We start from the raw sequence: 15,056 nt of genomic DNA, 5'->3' as shown, positions 1-15,056 counted from the left end.
ATTTTTTACAGACTTGAAGTTTATCGCAATTCTACTTTTATCAATTTATCTCATATCAATTGATCCGAATGATAAAAAAATTCTCAAAGTCGCTGACTTTTTTCTGGAAATTTTTGTGTAAATTGCAGTGCTCGGTGATTCCAAACTTTTGGCCGGTAGCGTATTAGGTCGTTCCATAAGTTCGTCTCAGATTTTCGATTTTCGAATTTTTAAATTTGATAAAAGCTAACATAAACTCCGTCGCGTTCCACAGAATTTCCTATTTTTCTGGGGTGGGACCATTGTGTCATCCCTGTTTTTCATTTTCCAAACAAACGTATACAATGACCTAATATTTACGCAGGCTTCTTCCCTGGACCTCGAATAAGGTGCAAACTGCTCGTAAACACGGTTTTTAACGATACTTGAAGATAAATAAAGCTTTATTGCGGACGGTGAAGTACGTGATGTTCAATCGTGACTCCCGGTGTGCTTATGCAAATAACATAAATCATCGAGGCTCGAGTGGTAGTAGCGGTGTTCCCTTTCGAAGCTATGTAAAATGAGGGTTGTAAAACACCGATGCAACGTGCAGCTACGCAGAAGGTTAATCTAATTGAAAATATATGCTGCTTTATCGAGTCGTAATTCCTTATCAGGCCTGTCGCAGTCGCGGAAACATCCTGGAGCATCGTCGAACGATAAACTCCACGGCGTGTGCAGCGGTAAAATTAAACCGTACCACCGCTCTCCAAGGTATCAAGTCTAAGGAAAATATTTTTCCATCGCTGAAACTACGTTGAAAATGATGACAGAAAATTATTTCCAAATTTACCACCGTTTCAAGATTTCGTCCTTTCAAGCCATAATTATATTTCGCAGTTGGAGATTATTAAACGTAACAGATTAATTACGACGGTGACGATAATTAACCAATTAACGGTACGGTTAACTTTCAGTAAGAGCATCTTTTTACTTTAATATCTGATTACAGAAGTCAGGGCGAAAACGTGAAATTGTACTAACAACAATGTCGTTATTAAACTAGAGTAACCTTTTGCTCAGGTGTTATTGCGCCATTAAACTTTCGCTCGTGAACCAATTCGTAATCCTTCGCAAACAACTGCAAACACTTCCGCTCCTGATACACTCTACTTCACCTGATTATTCTTATTGCTCGTGTTTCAGCAACACAATTCGTTACGTCGTTTTCAATCTGCTTCTGCTTACTCGGCTAATATTCCTCGATTATATTCACTGTCAAATGACATTATCCTTCGTACGTAGCTTATTTTTAATTCGCAGTAATTAGTCTGAAATTTGTCGTTCCGTTGTTCACTGTTCCATCATACAAACTATACTTCTGTATTATTTTTCGAAAGATTCTTATCTCCAGTCCAAACAATTCATCCTGTGCACCTGCAAAAATGCTATCAAACACATTTCCAAATTCTGACTCACACGAGATATCCCTTTCCCTCGAATCTTAATCCCTTTGGACCCAGCCAATTGTCCCGAGAATCACCTGTTTAATGAACGAGGGAAAATCTGTACGCCAACAGGAATTCCTTATCGATCGTTGGACAAACATCGGAGACGAGAAACGAATGGAAAAAGCGAAAGCGTGGCGAAAAAGATAAGTAGCCAGTCGTGGGGTGAACATCGAACGAAATATCAGCTGGTGGAAGGTATAGACGGTGTGGTTACCTGTTTAAACAGCGGGACGGACATCGCCTATGCGGTTTCGTCACGGTTGAACGGCGAAACAAGCAGAAAAGCGGCGGCGAACCTTCCGCCTCGCGGTCAGGCTTGTAACACCTCGAGCACAGAGGTTCGAGGTGGCTGTTCCGTTGTTGTTTCTGCTCTGAACCTGAATCGCGTTGCGCAACGCTCGTTTGAACGCAACGGGTCACGGTTTCGCAACGATTCGCTCCTGATCGTTGATCAGAGGTAGTTGGAAAATCGACATACAGTAAAGTCTCCACAAGTGTCAGTCCGCAAGGAACCTAAACCTGACACTTGTAGAGTCAGGGACTACGTTTTGTCACGCCAGACAGCGAACGTGTTAATAAGTAAATGTTGTTCAAATTATATCGTGTTTGATATCGTTTTCATCAGAAAAATCTCACCAACATGTTAAAAAAAATTTCAGATGAAAAAGAGTAAAATTAAAGAAATTATATTTTTCTGTTATGAATTGCCCAGCCGTGAAATCTCGTAAAAGAAACCGAGTGGTGTAGCGTTACACGCTTGACTGACAGCGAGCGAGGATAACAGGCGTAGGACCATCTATACTGACATTTGTAGAATCCAAACTGACTGACACTTGCAGAGAATTTACTGTACCGGGCGTTTTCAACAATTCTTCGACTCCCCGCGTTTCACCATCACACACCCACAAAATCCTCCTCCCCGATAAAAAATACCACCTGCAACAAACCAAGTAGATGCCGTACACAAAACACGACCAGCACGAAACGTGTAACGTCCAAGGCTCGCTCTCTGACACAGGATCTCGAAGCTTTAACGAGACACCGATAAATTAGCTCCATATCATCCCCTGTCCCTCGGTATCGCCTTACGTCTCTCCTCTGGTAGGTCCTTCCCATCATCGACTACCGTTTCCTTCATTTCCCCCTACGCAGTCCCGTCGATAAAAGCAGCATGGGCCAACGAAAGCGGAGAAAAGGAAAAAAATACGAGAGGGACAGAGGAAGAAAGAGAAGAAGAGGAGGAAGATACACGAAGCGGCGTCGTTTTTCTTCCCACGCAAAAGCTACGTTGCCTCGGTCCACGTCCGTTGTCCCTTAATCTGTTCGCAGCGGCGTCGTTTAATCCGCTCATAAATCCGACGCTTATTTTCTGCGAGAGCAAGCAACGAACTGGAGGAACGATACGGGGGCCCGGAATTAAGACAGCGGCGGCGCTCATTCCCGGCGTTAATAGAATACGTAATGGAATGCACGATGCGATGTCGGTGCACTTTGTTGCCTTATATGGGTCTGATAATTACGCAATTCCCTGATATCGAAGATTTAAGGCTTTCACGGCTTGGAGGGTGATTGTTGTTATTGAGGCGTCTTTTGTGGAAAGAGTATTTCGTCGTTTCATGGATAGCTCACTTGATTAGGGCTGGTGAGACGGGGTGATTGATGGCCTCGATTTTGTCGCAGCTTTTGCACCCTCTTCGTTAGCGACTTGCGTCGATGGGAGAGTCGGTTTGGAGAATTCGTTTGGTAACTGTTGGGGATAATTAGGTTTGCGGAATATGATTTCTTGGATATTTTTGAGATTAAGTTTTTCATGTTTGTTTGGTGTCACTGGCGAGGTTGTAAAATCAGACAGGCGTCAAAATTCGAAGGAAGCTCGAGCCTTTCTTAGGACTGCTTGATGTCTATTTGGAATTTATTTAACCTTTCCACGTATGATTCCTTTCCCCGATTGTGCATCTAAGCGTCAGCTATTTACTGTTTTAATACAGCCAACCACTCCGTTCTATAATGTTCGTTCGGAAAATGTGTAATAAAGGTAAATCAGTAAGGAAACTATATTAAATAAGGGGAGCTAGTGTATTATAGAGTAATTAAATTTTGCAATCTTGAGTTTTATAAATTAAATTGCAAATTGGAATTACCATTAATTTTCGTTACCGACAGAACAGTTTATATCAAATTTCGACCAAAATCTGTGGCACAGATCTGTGGTTAAGAAATTTGTCTGCGGCTTAATTATTGACAGCTGCAGCTCAATTTTTAGCGATACAAAAGTTAGTATTGAGCAGTCAACGAAATTGGTGTATCTTAAATAAGAGATTATAAGCAGGAATTTTAAATATCAATGCACAAATGACTCACTTCTCTGGGTGCAGCATTATCAATCGGTGTCTCTGCTTAATGCTTTAATTTACGACCTCGCTATATCGCTTCCACCAATTATACCATTGCACTGGGTTTTTCCCTAAGCCCTGTCACGGTTCCATTAACAATTACTCTCTCCCTAAAGGCGGCGAGTTCGTGTTGGGCGTTGACCAAGGCCCTAATTTCATTATCAGCCTTGGCCTCCCGACAAATTTCATACTTGCGAAAAATTCAACCCCTTAGAGGAGGACCTTAAATGTAACATAGAAAAGAAAATTCATAACCTACTCAATTCTACGTCAAGATTGAAATATACCGAACAAACCTGGACCAGAAACAAAAATCCAAAAATAACGAAAAGAAACTTTCCGACGCTTTGTCAAGCTCTGTTAACCCATTAGCATAATTTGAAGAAAATGAAAAATAGGTCTTTAACACGAAATTTTAGTAGTCTGCGATTACTCACAATCAAAATTCACTCTTTTACAAATCAAACTCACCATTGTGCTCATATTTTCTTCCAACCTCGGGCAACAGACTTGAGTTAGAAACGGGAGAATTTGATTTGCAGAGAGTTAAATTTGAAGTGCTAAACCTGCATACGCTTCGGTGATAGTGACCAGAAAAATTGCTCCTGTGAATACCCTAATTACGCAAAAGTGCCAACGTGTCAAGAAACCACCTCTTAGTTTTCCGCGTCCGAATTCCCTTTTGCCCAAGGGTAGCAGCGGGACGATGACTCTTTAAATTAATTAGAAAATCGGTCATAAATCGTCCCCGTTAGATTTCGATCGTTCACGACCCGTGGCATAATATAATCGAAACAGCCGTCCTGAAGGAAGACACGAGGAAACGCGTCCGGGCTAATGACTAATGTCGCGGAAGCTAATTACTACCCTCGACGACGTTAGCCCAGCGATTTATCTCGCGCTCGGATCGATAACGCTCGTCCTCCACCTCCGACGTTCCTGTCTCCCGCTGGAATAAGTTTTGATTTACTGCGTAGACACGCCCGAGATCAGCCCGGATTGCATTAGGCTCGCTGCTAATTACGGTTTATTGTATCCAACCCGCAGAGTTGCGCGGTTTCGCGCGGCGACCAGCCTCGCGGAATCGACCACGATCGATGCCAAGAATTGTTAATTAGGACCGTCGGGGGCGGCGCTCGCTTCTTCTATTCGCCGCTAATGACTCGTGGAATTTAGTTAGTCGCGTTAAGATATGCGTACTTCTCTTTTTTTTTTTTTTTGCTTTTCTCTGTGCTTCGTTGCTGTTGCTCTTGCCGCGGGTTATGGGGTTGTTTTGCGGCGTATGGTTGATAAGAACGAGTAATTAGGTGGCTTGATGTAGCTCGCGAGAGTTGTTGGTGATTTGGATCTATTTTTGATCGCATGGGTTGAGCAGGTCGGTGTGTGGTTGTTTAATATGTTGGGCAGAAGTTAGGTGAAATTATGAGTAAATCATAACGAATGCATGCAGTCAGTAAATTAATTGTTATTCGTGAATGAGGATTAACCATTTAATCTATAACAACGTGTCAGACTCGTGGCAGAGATTGTGGCGAAGATACGAGAAAAATAGTTACATTAATAAGAAAAATTCATTGTAATTCTAACTTTCGTTCTTCATTTCTAAGACCGTGGATTACTAAATGTAATTAATCTGTGACAGATTAGCTTTTGTTACCTCATACAGTACTAAAACGGTAAATGGTCGACGCTTAGATACTTAGACAGAAAGGAAATCGTAGGTTAAAAGACCGATGCTTAAATGAAATTTAAGTAAAATTCGTTGAAAATGGAAATTTATTCGTCACTTTTATTTGAAAACTTCGAATAAGGAATAAATCTTTTTTAAAACTCATTTTTAAGTGTAACTGTAAAGTGACGCTTAATTAATTGATACAGTAATGTCAATGAATTACTCGTCCAAAAAAGGTTGCAAATATCATTTTTACTTTCATCTTTCCTCATAACGTGAAACATTTTTTTATTAATTACTAAGACTTCCAAATGCTAAAATAAAAGTATTGCAGAATTAAATAAAATATTAGCACGACACACATAAAAAGCAAGTTTCGAAAATTGCTATCTTGAAGTTTTTATTATCAGCACTTGAGCCTTTTTTTTCGTCGACTCTGCTATTCAGACTGCTTCGAACATTTAATCCACGAGTACTCATTGTTCACGAAACGCACGAAGAAATTACGCTCTTCAAGGTACACTTACTTCCACCGATGTCGTTGTCGAATCTATTCACCGTACACTCGAAAAGATACGTTCTGTGTCTCGAAATTTCTGACGAGAGGACGAGTCGCACAGCTGCATCTCTTCCGGTAGCAAAGAGACCAAAGAGCCGTGTAGCGCTGAAAGTCCGGGTTTTGCAGGCGCAATTTCCAAGGCAGAGCTAACCGACCGACCCGACTGACTCGTCGTAAAATGCTAATTGAATTTCGGCTGTCAGCGTGGTTGGCTGAAATGCTCGCAACCTGACGAACATCTGACAGCCTTTCCTGTTTGCCTTTTCTGCCTGTCTCGTGCTTCCTGAGACCCCCCTGGTTTCCGCACCATCGACGACACGAACTCGACCACGAGACAGAGATCACTGGGAAAAGGACGATCGTTGAGGCAGGTTCGGATGGTCATTCTCGTCTGGTTATTTCAATCGAACGATTTAGGTGACGGTAGATGTACGCGTGATACTTGCTCGGGGATTGTAGCTTGTTGATTATGCTGCTGGCACGCTCGAGGATTTCGGAATTGTCGGGAAATTCGAAGTGCCCGCGTAAGACGCTTGAGGAGGCGGTTTGTTTTCTCTGTAACCGACGCGTTGCCGATCGCCGTGCGATCTTTCTGTTTTTCTTCTGTGAGCGGATTCTCGAGTGTGTGAGCAACCGGCAATCTTATCATTGTAACAATAAACCAGTAGTTATTCTGTACCGTGGCATTTCACCTTACCCAAAAGGCAAAATCCCAACAGGAATTCAATGAAATTTTGAAAATTAAAAAAATTAAAAAAGAAATTTGTGGATGTCGGTGGAATTTAATTTTAAGTCATTCTGAGAGTGGTTAGATTTTAGTTTTACCTGCCTTTTGATCAGATTTTGAATGTACGGTAGAATCTCGTCGAGAAAATTCTGAAACAGAAGGAAATTCATGGATATCGATGGAACTTAATTTAATTTTTGAAAGTAGTTTGATTTTAGTTTCATCTGCCTCTGCTTTCGCTTGAAGTTATTTTATAAATATACTAAAGAAAATATTATGTTTTCACTGTTTTAAAATCAAATAAAATGCGTACTATTTTCTGCTATATAAAAAATCAACTTCTCTTTAATTCTGACTTTTTTTTGCACTCTTGGTCCCATATAACACGAAATTCGGAACGTATATCCCGTTATACCGTGTTCCACATAGTATAACTCCATCATATTTGACATAGTTTGAAGCTGATTTTGACAAAGAAAAATTGTTTCTCAGATACGTGGTTATATCCTACGTAAAGGCAAGGTTTCACTGAAATTCGAATTTTTTTCTTAGGTTGAATAACAATTCTCGTTAGATGGTAGGCGTTGTGTAGGATTAATACGATGCGTTGAGATTGAGCGAGGTTACCCGCTGAATTGAAACCTCGCGTCTCGTGATCGTCGAAATTGAAGGAGGAAATTGTTGAGTTCCTTAGAATAATGGCTCGGAGGTGTCTTTGATGATGGAGGTGTTACGTAGGACCTTGGTAACGCTTATTTACTCCGGGTGGTCCGTACAGTGACGGTACCAAAGACTATCCCACGTGGCTAAAATACCCTTTCTAATGCACTCTTGCTCCCTTAATGCGTTAAAACACGCCTTGCTATTTCAGACGGTGGATAATGTAATAATCAGAGTTACACTCGTTTTACTGTTGTAATTAGTGGACTAAATTTCCTCGATGGCGTGATCCAATTGTAATATTCTGGAACTGTGGACATTTAAAAGGCTGTCTCAAAATAATCTTGTAATATTTTTATTTTAATATTTGAAAGTTTTACTTATAAACAAAAAAAAAAAACGAAGTTTCTCGTATTATAAGAGGAGATCAAAAAGAATGACACTTGCAGTATTTCTCGTATTCAGTCTTGAGCTAAGAAAAATTTGAGAGGGATGAAATATAGTGAGAACAATAACTCTCGAAGATTCAGTATGTATCAACACTTTTCGCATAATTTTATAATAAATTTTATTTTAACACTTTACCGACCGCTAGCCTATTAATCGGCTTTTTGCTGCCAACACTTACCGACCGGTAGCCTATTAATCCATTTTTTTTTCGCCGACGCTTACCGACCGATAGCCTGTTAACCGGTCAAAGTTTGATTTAACATTTCTGCAGGTATAAGAAAAAGCGCGTATATTCCCGCGCAATTTGAGAGGGATGAAATATAGTGAGAACAATAACTCTCGAAGATTCAGTATGTATCAACACTTGTTCGACTGATAACAAGTCTATGCTTCTTCATCAAGTTTCTTCGATAATTACACTTAATTACTGAAAACTGTGATTACTCGATAATTTGTCCGGAGTATTTTAAAGTGTATTTTTCACGTTTTCGGACGACACTTCGTAAAAGTGGCGTTAGTCACGTTTGAGTGCATGTTTATTAAGGTGATCGTTATTCAGAGGACAAAAGTGTTCCCAGCAAACGCGACGAAGATTCATCAGCGTTTCGCGTGGGCTGAGCAAAAAAGTTGGCTGATCTACAGACGCTGAAATTGCTCTGCTCGCGCCGGACTATAGGCGTTTTAACCGTTATTCGCATAACGTCATGCACGTACGAATTTATCTCCACGGACGTTGCTAGATTCTCTTATTACCAGATTACGTTGTCCTTGCTGCTAAGTAACCGTCACGTTGTAACATTCAACATTGCTGTTTCAGATATAGCTTTATTATTACTAGGTCATCCCATCAATTCCTCTTGAATTTTACTATCTAGATCAAGATTTCGAACGAATCTTCAGATTTGATGAAAAAGGTACAATCTCCTTTTCATTTCGCAACTTTTTTCTATATTTTTTGGCAAAACTGGAATAGAATTTCCTTGGATTTTTGTTACAATATTTTTCGCTTCCGGTACTTACGTGATTTACGAGGGAATTTCGAAAAATAAAGTTCCTATTTTTTGTCAATTTTGCAGATTTTTAGGGAATCTCGATAGAAGTGTCAGAAATTTTTTCTTTCTCTGCTACTTTTCGGTTCTTTAGAGTTGAAACACCCTTTAGAGCTTCAAATTGATGATTCGATTCAGAAATCCTGTAATGGATGAATATGATCGAACATAAAAATAAGATTTCCCCAAAATTATGTGTCTCAGCCATAGATCAGTTATAAAAAAAAATGACACTCTGTTTCATAAGCTTTTCACTACAGTTGCACAGTACTGTCCTCCTCAGCTTAATTGTCCTAGTTAACCTTCTGCAACATCTGAGAAAAATGAGGTATTGTAAATTGAAACCACTTGTAAGACGGTTACAACAAATGAATTAATATATTTCTAGAGCTCTACGAAGCGTATAGACGTTCTACTTTCCCTTGAAAGGTGAAAAAAAAAAAAAGAAAAGAAACAATATGTAACTTGGAATATTTCAAAACACTTGCTAGATAGGCGATTTTTGCTAAAGAAGGCAAAGTAGTTTCACGAGCTTATTTCGAACCGAGAACTACCTCCCATTTGGTATAACGATTTTCATAGTAATGATACTTGATTCCCAGTATAGATAGCGCCATTAATTTTACAGAGGTCGTTTCCGAGCAATTGTACTTTCACACGATATGTTTTCAAGCGCGTGCACACTTACCTGCCCAGGCGATCGAAATGGGAATTGCAAATGTAAATCGTTTCGGTGTTCAAGTGTCCTTTTACGGGGCTCGACTGATACTTCTAAAAGTAGAATTACCGAATGTTTCAACACTGAGCTAAAGTTAAACCATAAGGTTACATAAAAAATTGACAAATATATCTCTTCTCGCGAATATTTACTAAAAATCGTTGCGACCATGGTTAACCCTTTGCACACTTAGGTCATTCCGCCATAGCAAAGGTTGCGAATCTTTGAAATTAAAAAATAATAAACTCTACCATTTCATTTCGTAGATCATGCCGTATCAGGAAAATCTCAGTTCGAAGAGTGTCTGGACTAATTATGTACCAAATGATAATTATTTAATAGCGCTTCCCAGTCGCCACTCGATTGCAAAGGGTCAAAGGTGAACTATAGAAATTGTCCAATTTTGGACCTGGCTGGCAGAAAATTTTCTACAGTACAGGGAGTTCCCCTAGCTCCGGACGCTTAAGGTTTTTCTTAAACAAATCTCTCTACCTGTGCACTGAAACACGTAGGAAACTTATTTCTATTCCTTTTGCCTCCTCTACGAGATACGCAGAATAACGGCTCGGTAGCGTTTCAATTATTACAGATACAGCTAATGTCCGATATTAGGTGCCGTCCGGCGTTAAGGGAACTCCCTCTGTATGATTCTACAGGTTTCAAAAAACCCAAATTCTCCACCATCTCCAGAATAAATAATTATACATTATTTCTGCAGGATCATGACCTGCGAAAAATGTTCCTTACCAACCGTGTCCAAAATTTTCCGATTTCCTTCTGAAACACTCCTCCTTTCCTTCAACCAAACAAGAAACATATAAAAATTCCAAACGGTCAGATCGGTGCGACAACGAGAGAGATATCTGAGAAAGAACAAACTCCATCCGCAGACAAAGAGACAGACGGTGCACAGAAACCGAAGAAGAAGCATCGGGGCGTCGTGGAACGCGCGAGCGAAAAAGGGGTGAAGAAAGGACGGACGAGGTGGTGCAGAGGGGCGAGAGGCGTGTGTCGAATGAAAAAGAAACCCGTGACGCACGTTTTCCCCGCGAAAGAGGCAGGATCCAGCGGCGCAAACTCGCGTGGCTTTTCCCATTGCACGCACGATCCATCACGCGTGCGCGCTACGCGTCGTTTGCCAACCAACTGTACATAAAGGCGTCTCGCGGCGCCGCGTCGCGATACTTATCAGCCGGAGATCTTAGAATCGATCGCGATACGTCCGGAGAGGTTGGACCGATGCATTGGCTCTCGACATCGTGGAATCGAGAGGAAATTCGAGGCAGACATTTGAATTCCACGTGGCTGGTTCACCTGACCGAATGGAATCGATGATCTACGTTTCGTGCCAGAATCGAGAATGGAATGGGGCCGTGGATCGACGGGGCAATATCGCCGTCGACGCTTCTTCGACGACGTTGTCTGTGCTTGGTTGCCTGGAAAATCGAGGCGGAGAACTCGGTTCTATCGAAGAATTCCGTTGGGAGAATTGTAGGCGTTGGGCCACCCACAGACGAAATTGAAATTGAAATGACACCGATTACAGATTCGTAACGGGGCACCCACTGCGAGGTTTGAAATTTAAATGGCACCTGTTCAGCACCGGAGGACGACACCTACTGTCTCCGGTGATGTTTAAATCGCGCTGTCGAGGCACGATTATATTGGACAAGGCTCTTCGAGGATGATGCTGAATTGATGCTTTGGATCAAGGACGGGGGAATTGATAATAATTGAATGGTCGCTCCGGTAACCCAGTTCGTGATGTCTGCTAGGAGATGTTAAGTCGCGCGATGCCTTGGCGAAATTGAAATTTAAATCGCGCCTGCACACCTATAGGCGTTGATGAAATTTAAATCACTTCGAGAAGTTTGGTCGTTTAAGATCTGTGGAATTTGCAGAGGAAATTATGGATGCGTTTGGGTACCGTTGTGTGGAAATGCTGGAGTAGCGTTTTTTTTTTTGGATGAGATTGACGTTAGTAGTGAAGAATTGGGTGGCCTTGTTTACGAATCGAATCGATTAATCGAAGATTCAGAAGTTTCATTGCAAAATATTAATTTGACAATGTGAAATGTATTCTATAATTTTGTGTCAAATTGCATTCTTTCCCATGAAAATTGCTGTAGTTTTTTTAACACTTGCGTGACCATTGGTGGGTCTTTTTTGACCCAGGATTCAGTTTTCTTTAGATGGAAATTAAATTTGAGTAACAAGGATAAATCTGCAATTGAATCTTACTCTTCTAAAAACTTTGTGGAAATTAAAATTGCAATATTGTTCAATCGCAGAAGCACCAATCACGTTCAAACTTAATCGACGCTTGAAACTTAAAGTCCTCCGCATAAATTGACGAACGACGCCCACTAACGAAATTTGAATAACGTTCCGAGACGCGTTTCTTCGTCGAATCTGAAATTCCAACGGTGCACACGCAGTTGCAACCGTCGCAGTTTTAACTTGCATAATAATACAGCACGATTTACATCGCGTTTACCTGGATACGATTAACGTAAAACACGAAACAGTGTTCGCGTAGCGGTATTTCGTAACGCGAAGAAATTCGATAAAAGTGTGTGTTCCTTTTTTCGAACCGCCAATGACTCATGAATGAATGGTCTGCGAGCGATTTTCTGAGGTCATTTTCTCCATCCAATCACTTGGCCATTTAACGGAAACGCTGTTACATAGTCTGTTAGGAAAGTTTCACTGTGCAATAATCATTTTCACAATTTTGCAAGAAATCTCCTTCGATCGTACTTTCTAAGCTCCATTATACCTCAGGAAAGCAGTAATCCTTAATTATTTCTATTTTTGTTTGAACATTGTGGCGTGTGTTGCATTAGAAAGCTACAGTTGATTGATCTTCGTTTTTTTTTTAAAGTAAAATTTATTAAATTTGTCTCATTCGTGAAAAATTGAGCACCAAAAATGATCTCGATGAAACAAAAATTACCAAATTTAAATCACAAGACACTCAGAGTCCAAAGTGACTATCTCCGTGAACCAAAATTTACCAAATTTAAATCACAAGACATTCAGAGTCTGACTAACTCCGTAAAATAAAATTTATCAAATTTGTTATATTTACGAACATTTGAGCACCAAGCACGTGCTTTGATACAAAAATTGGAAGAATACCGAAAAGTGGAGTTAATCATTTTGGCCTCCGAGTGGCTTACATATGAAAATACTGTAATCTATCAAACTTGCACTGCACGGAGGAAGCTACGATAAACTTTTGGTCTGATTGTCTCGGAATTGCTGCGTAATGTATACCCGATAAGCGAGCACGATTTCTGGAATTCGTTCTTGATTATGTTCGCATTTTTCCCAATAACTGCATGACTCTTTATAAACCTGACACTTCGTCTATTTACTCAAGACATTTAATCATTTCACGTTTTCAAAAAAATAAATTCACATGTTTACAAAAAAGATTTTCTATCGAAGTCAACAAGTGTTAAAATTTGATCATTTTGGTCTAATTTTGATCTAATTTCAAAATTTCATCATTTTTATCTAATTTTAAATTTTGCTCACTTTGGAATAATTTTGAAATTTGATAATTTTGGTCTAATTTTAAAATTCGATAATTTTCATTTAATTTAAAAATCTGATCTAATTGCAGTATTTTTTTATAACGAAATACACGAAATACTTAATTTTCACAGTTACCACAGAATCCTTTGCCGGCAATAATGATCGATCTCGTTCGAGCGATTTTACACGATTCAACGCGGTACAGTTTTCTCTGGTCGTTTAGGAGTATTTTCTCTCGGCAGAACTCGCGCGATGGAACGTTTTTTTTCCCATTCTACGGGATGGAAATCGTCGTGATAGTAAATCGACAACGTATGCTCCAGTTTCGAAAGCGTTTCTGCGGAGCAGGAAACGATTATCGATTGCGATCTTAGGTCCGGTCTGAGTCAGCCCTGCTTTGAATGCTGGTAATAGCAACGGGTAGACATTTTCGCGTTTCTTTTTTTTATATATGATAGCTAGTATTTCTGGGAAATTTGAAGGGAAAAAGTGCGCATTGGATGGCGAAGATGTAACTTCTACAGGATATTCGCGTGATTACGATACGAGTTTTTTTGTTAATAGTGCAATTATTGGTATTACGTTAATTAGTGCACAGAATTGTTGAAATTCTAGAACTTCTCGTTCCTTGAAATTATAAAGATGATTTGTTTTCTGTTTTACAAAATATTGCAGTAAACTAACTAAAATATTTGATATAAAAAAAATGAACAGCAAGAATCTCGATGGAAATTTCAAAAATTATGCCAGTACATTTCTACTATTCGTTGAAATAGAAAGGACAGTCTTGACAAAGCTGAAGAAATATTACACTTATAAGAGAATTTTTTAATATTCGGATGCATTACTATTATTATATATTTGCAGTTTAAAAATAAAAGAAAGACTTGATGCTTTCGAGAATAAATTCTTGAAAATTTTCTGCAAGAAATAATTATAGTTTTATCAGTTTTATGATCAATGAACGTTGCATAAATTTTGCACAATTCTTAATTCACGTTTCTGTTCAAAATTCGATTAGTAAATTTATTAGAATAAAATTTCTCGTATTTCCTTAATTTTCTATTTTCTGAGAAATTCGTATTTTAATCACATTTTCGATGCAACGCAATGCTCAGTCGCATTTGCAAATTAAATCTATCGTACAATTTTCATTTAACCCGAAGCAAGCAAAAATTGCATCTGATCTGCGTGTTTACGATTTGAAATCAGATTGCAATCGATTTTAGCAGAGGCAGAATTTGAAATCGGGAGATACATCGACATCCCGTGATTAGGATGTCTGAGAAATTTCAATCGAAACTTGTTTTGAACCGAGAAAACAGCCTGTGCATCGCGAATCTTGTAATTAGCACGTTATTATTGCGTAGAACGCGGTATGATTTGAGTCGTCTCTCTGGTTATCGGTGAAATCTAAATTACCGTGGCCATTAAATGTTGCGTACGAGCAGCGTGAGGTCCATTGTTGAATTTCCAGTGATGTTGTACGGTGATCGGTGAAATTATGGTACATCGCTGCTTTCGTCGTATTTGTTGTACAGTAATTATGCAATAATACCTATAAGTAGCGTAGCATAATTTGGAATTGAACAATGTACTGCGTATGGGTACTTATTCAAATTAAAATTGTTAGTTAAAACGTGAATTTTTAGGGTTTGAAATGAAGGCGTTGAAGAAATAGCAACTAAATAATAACTTAAATATTTCCTCATAAATAATCTGATGTGTGACATAATTATAATGAGAAAAATATTGTAATCAGAATACAGATGAAATTAAAAAAGATGAAATATATAATTAAATTTTAATATAG

The sequence above is a fragment of the Habropoda laboriosa genome, unplaced genomic scaffold, assembly GCF_001263275.1.
Source record: "Habropoda laboriosa isolate 0110345459 unplaced genomic scaffold, ASM126327v1 scaffold447, whole genome shotgun sequence".
In the NCBI taxonomy this organism is placed as follows: Eukaryota; Metazoa; Arthropoda; class Insecta; order Hymenoptera; family Apidae; genus Habropoda; species Habropoda laboriosa.
The sequence above is the reverse complement of the archived record's forward strand: the minus strand, read 5'-3'. Positions refer to the sequence as shown.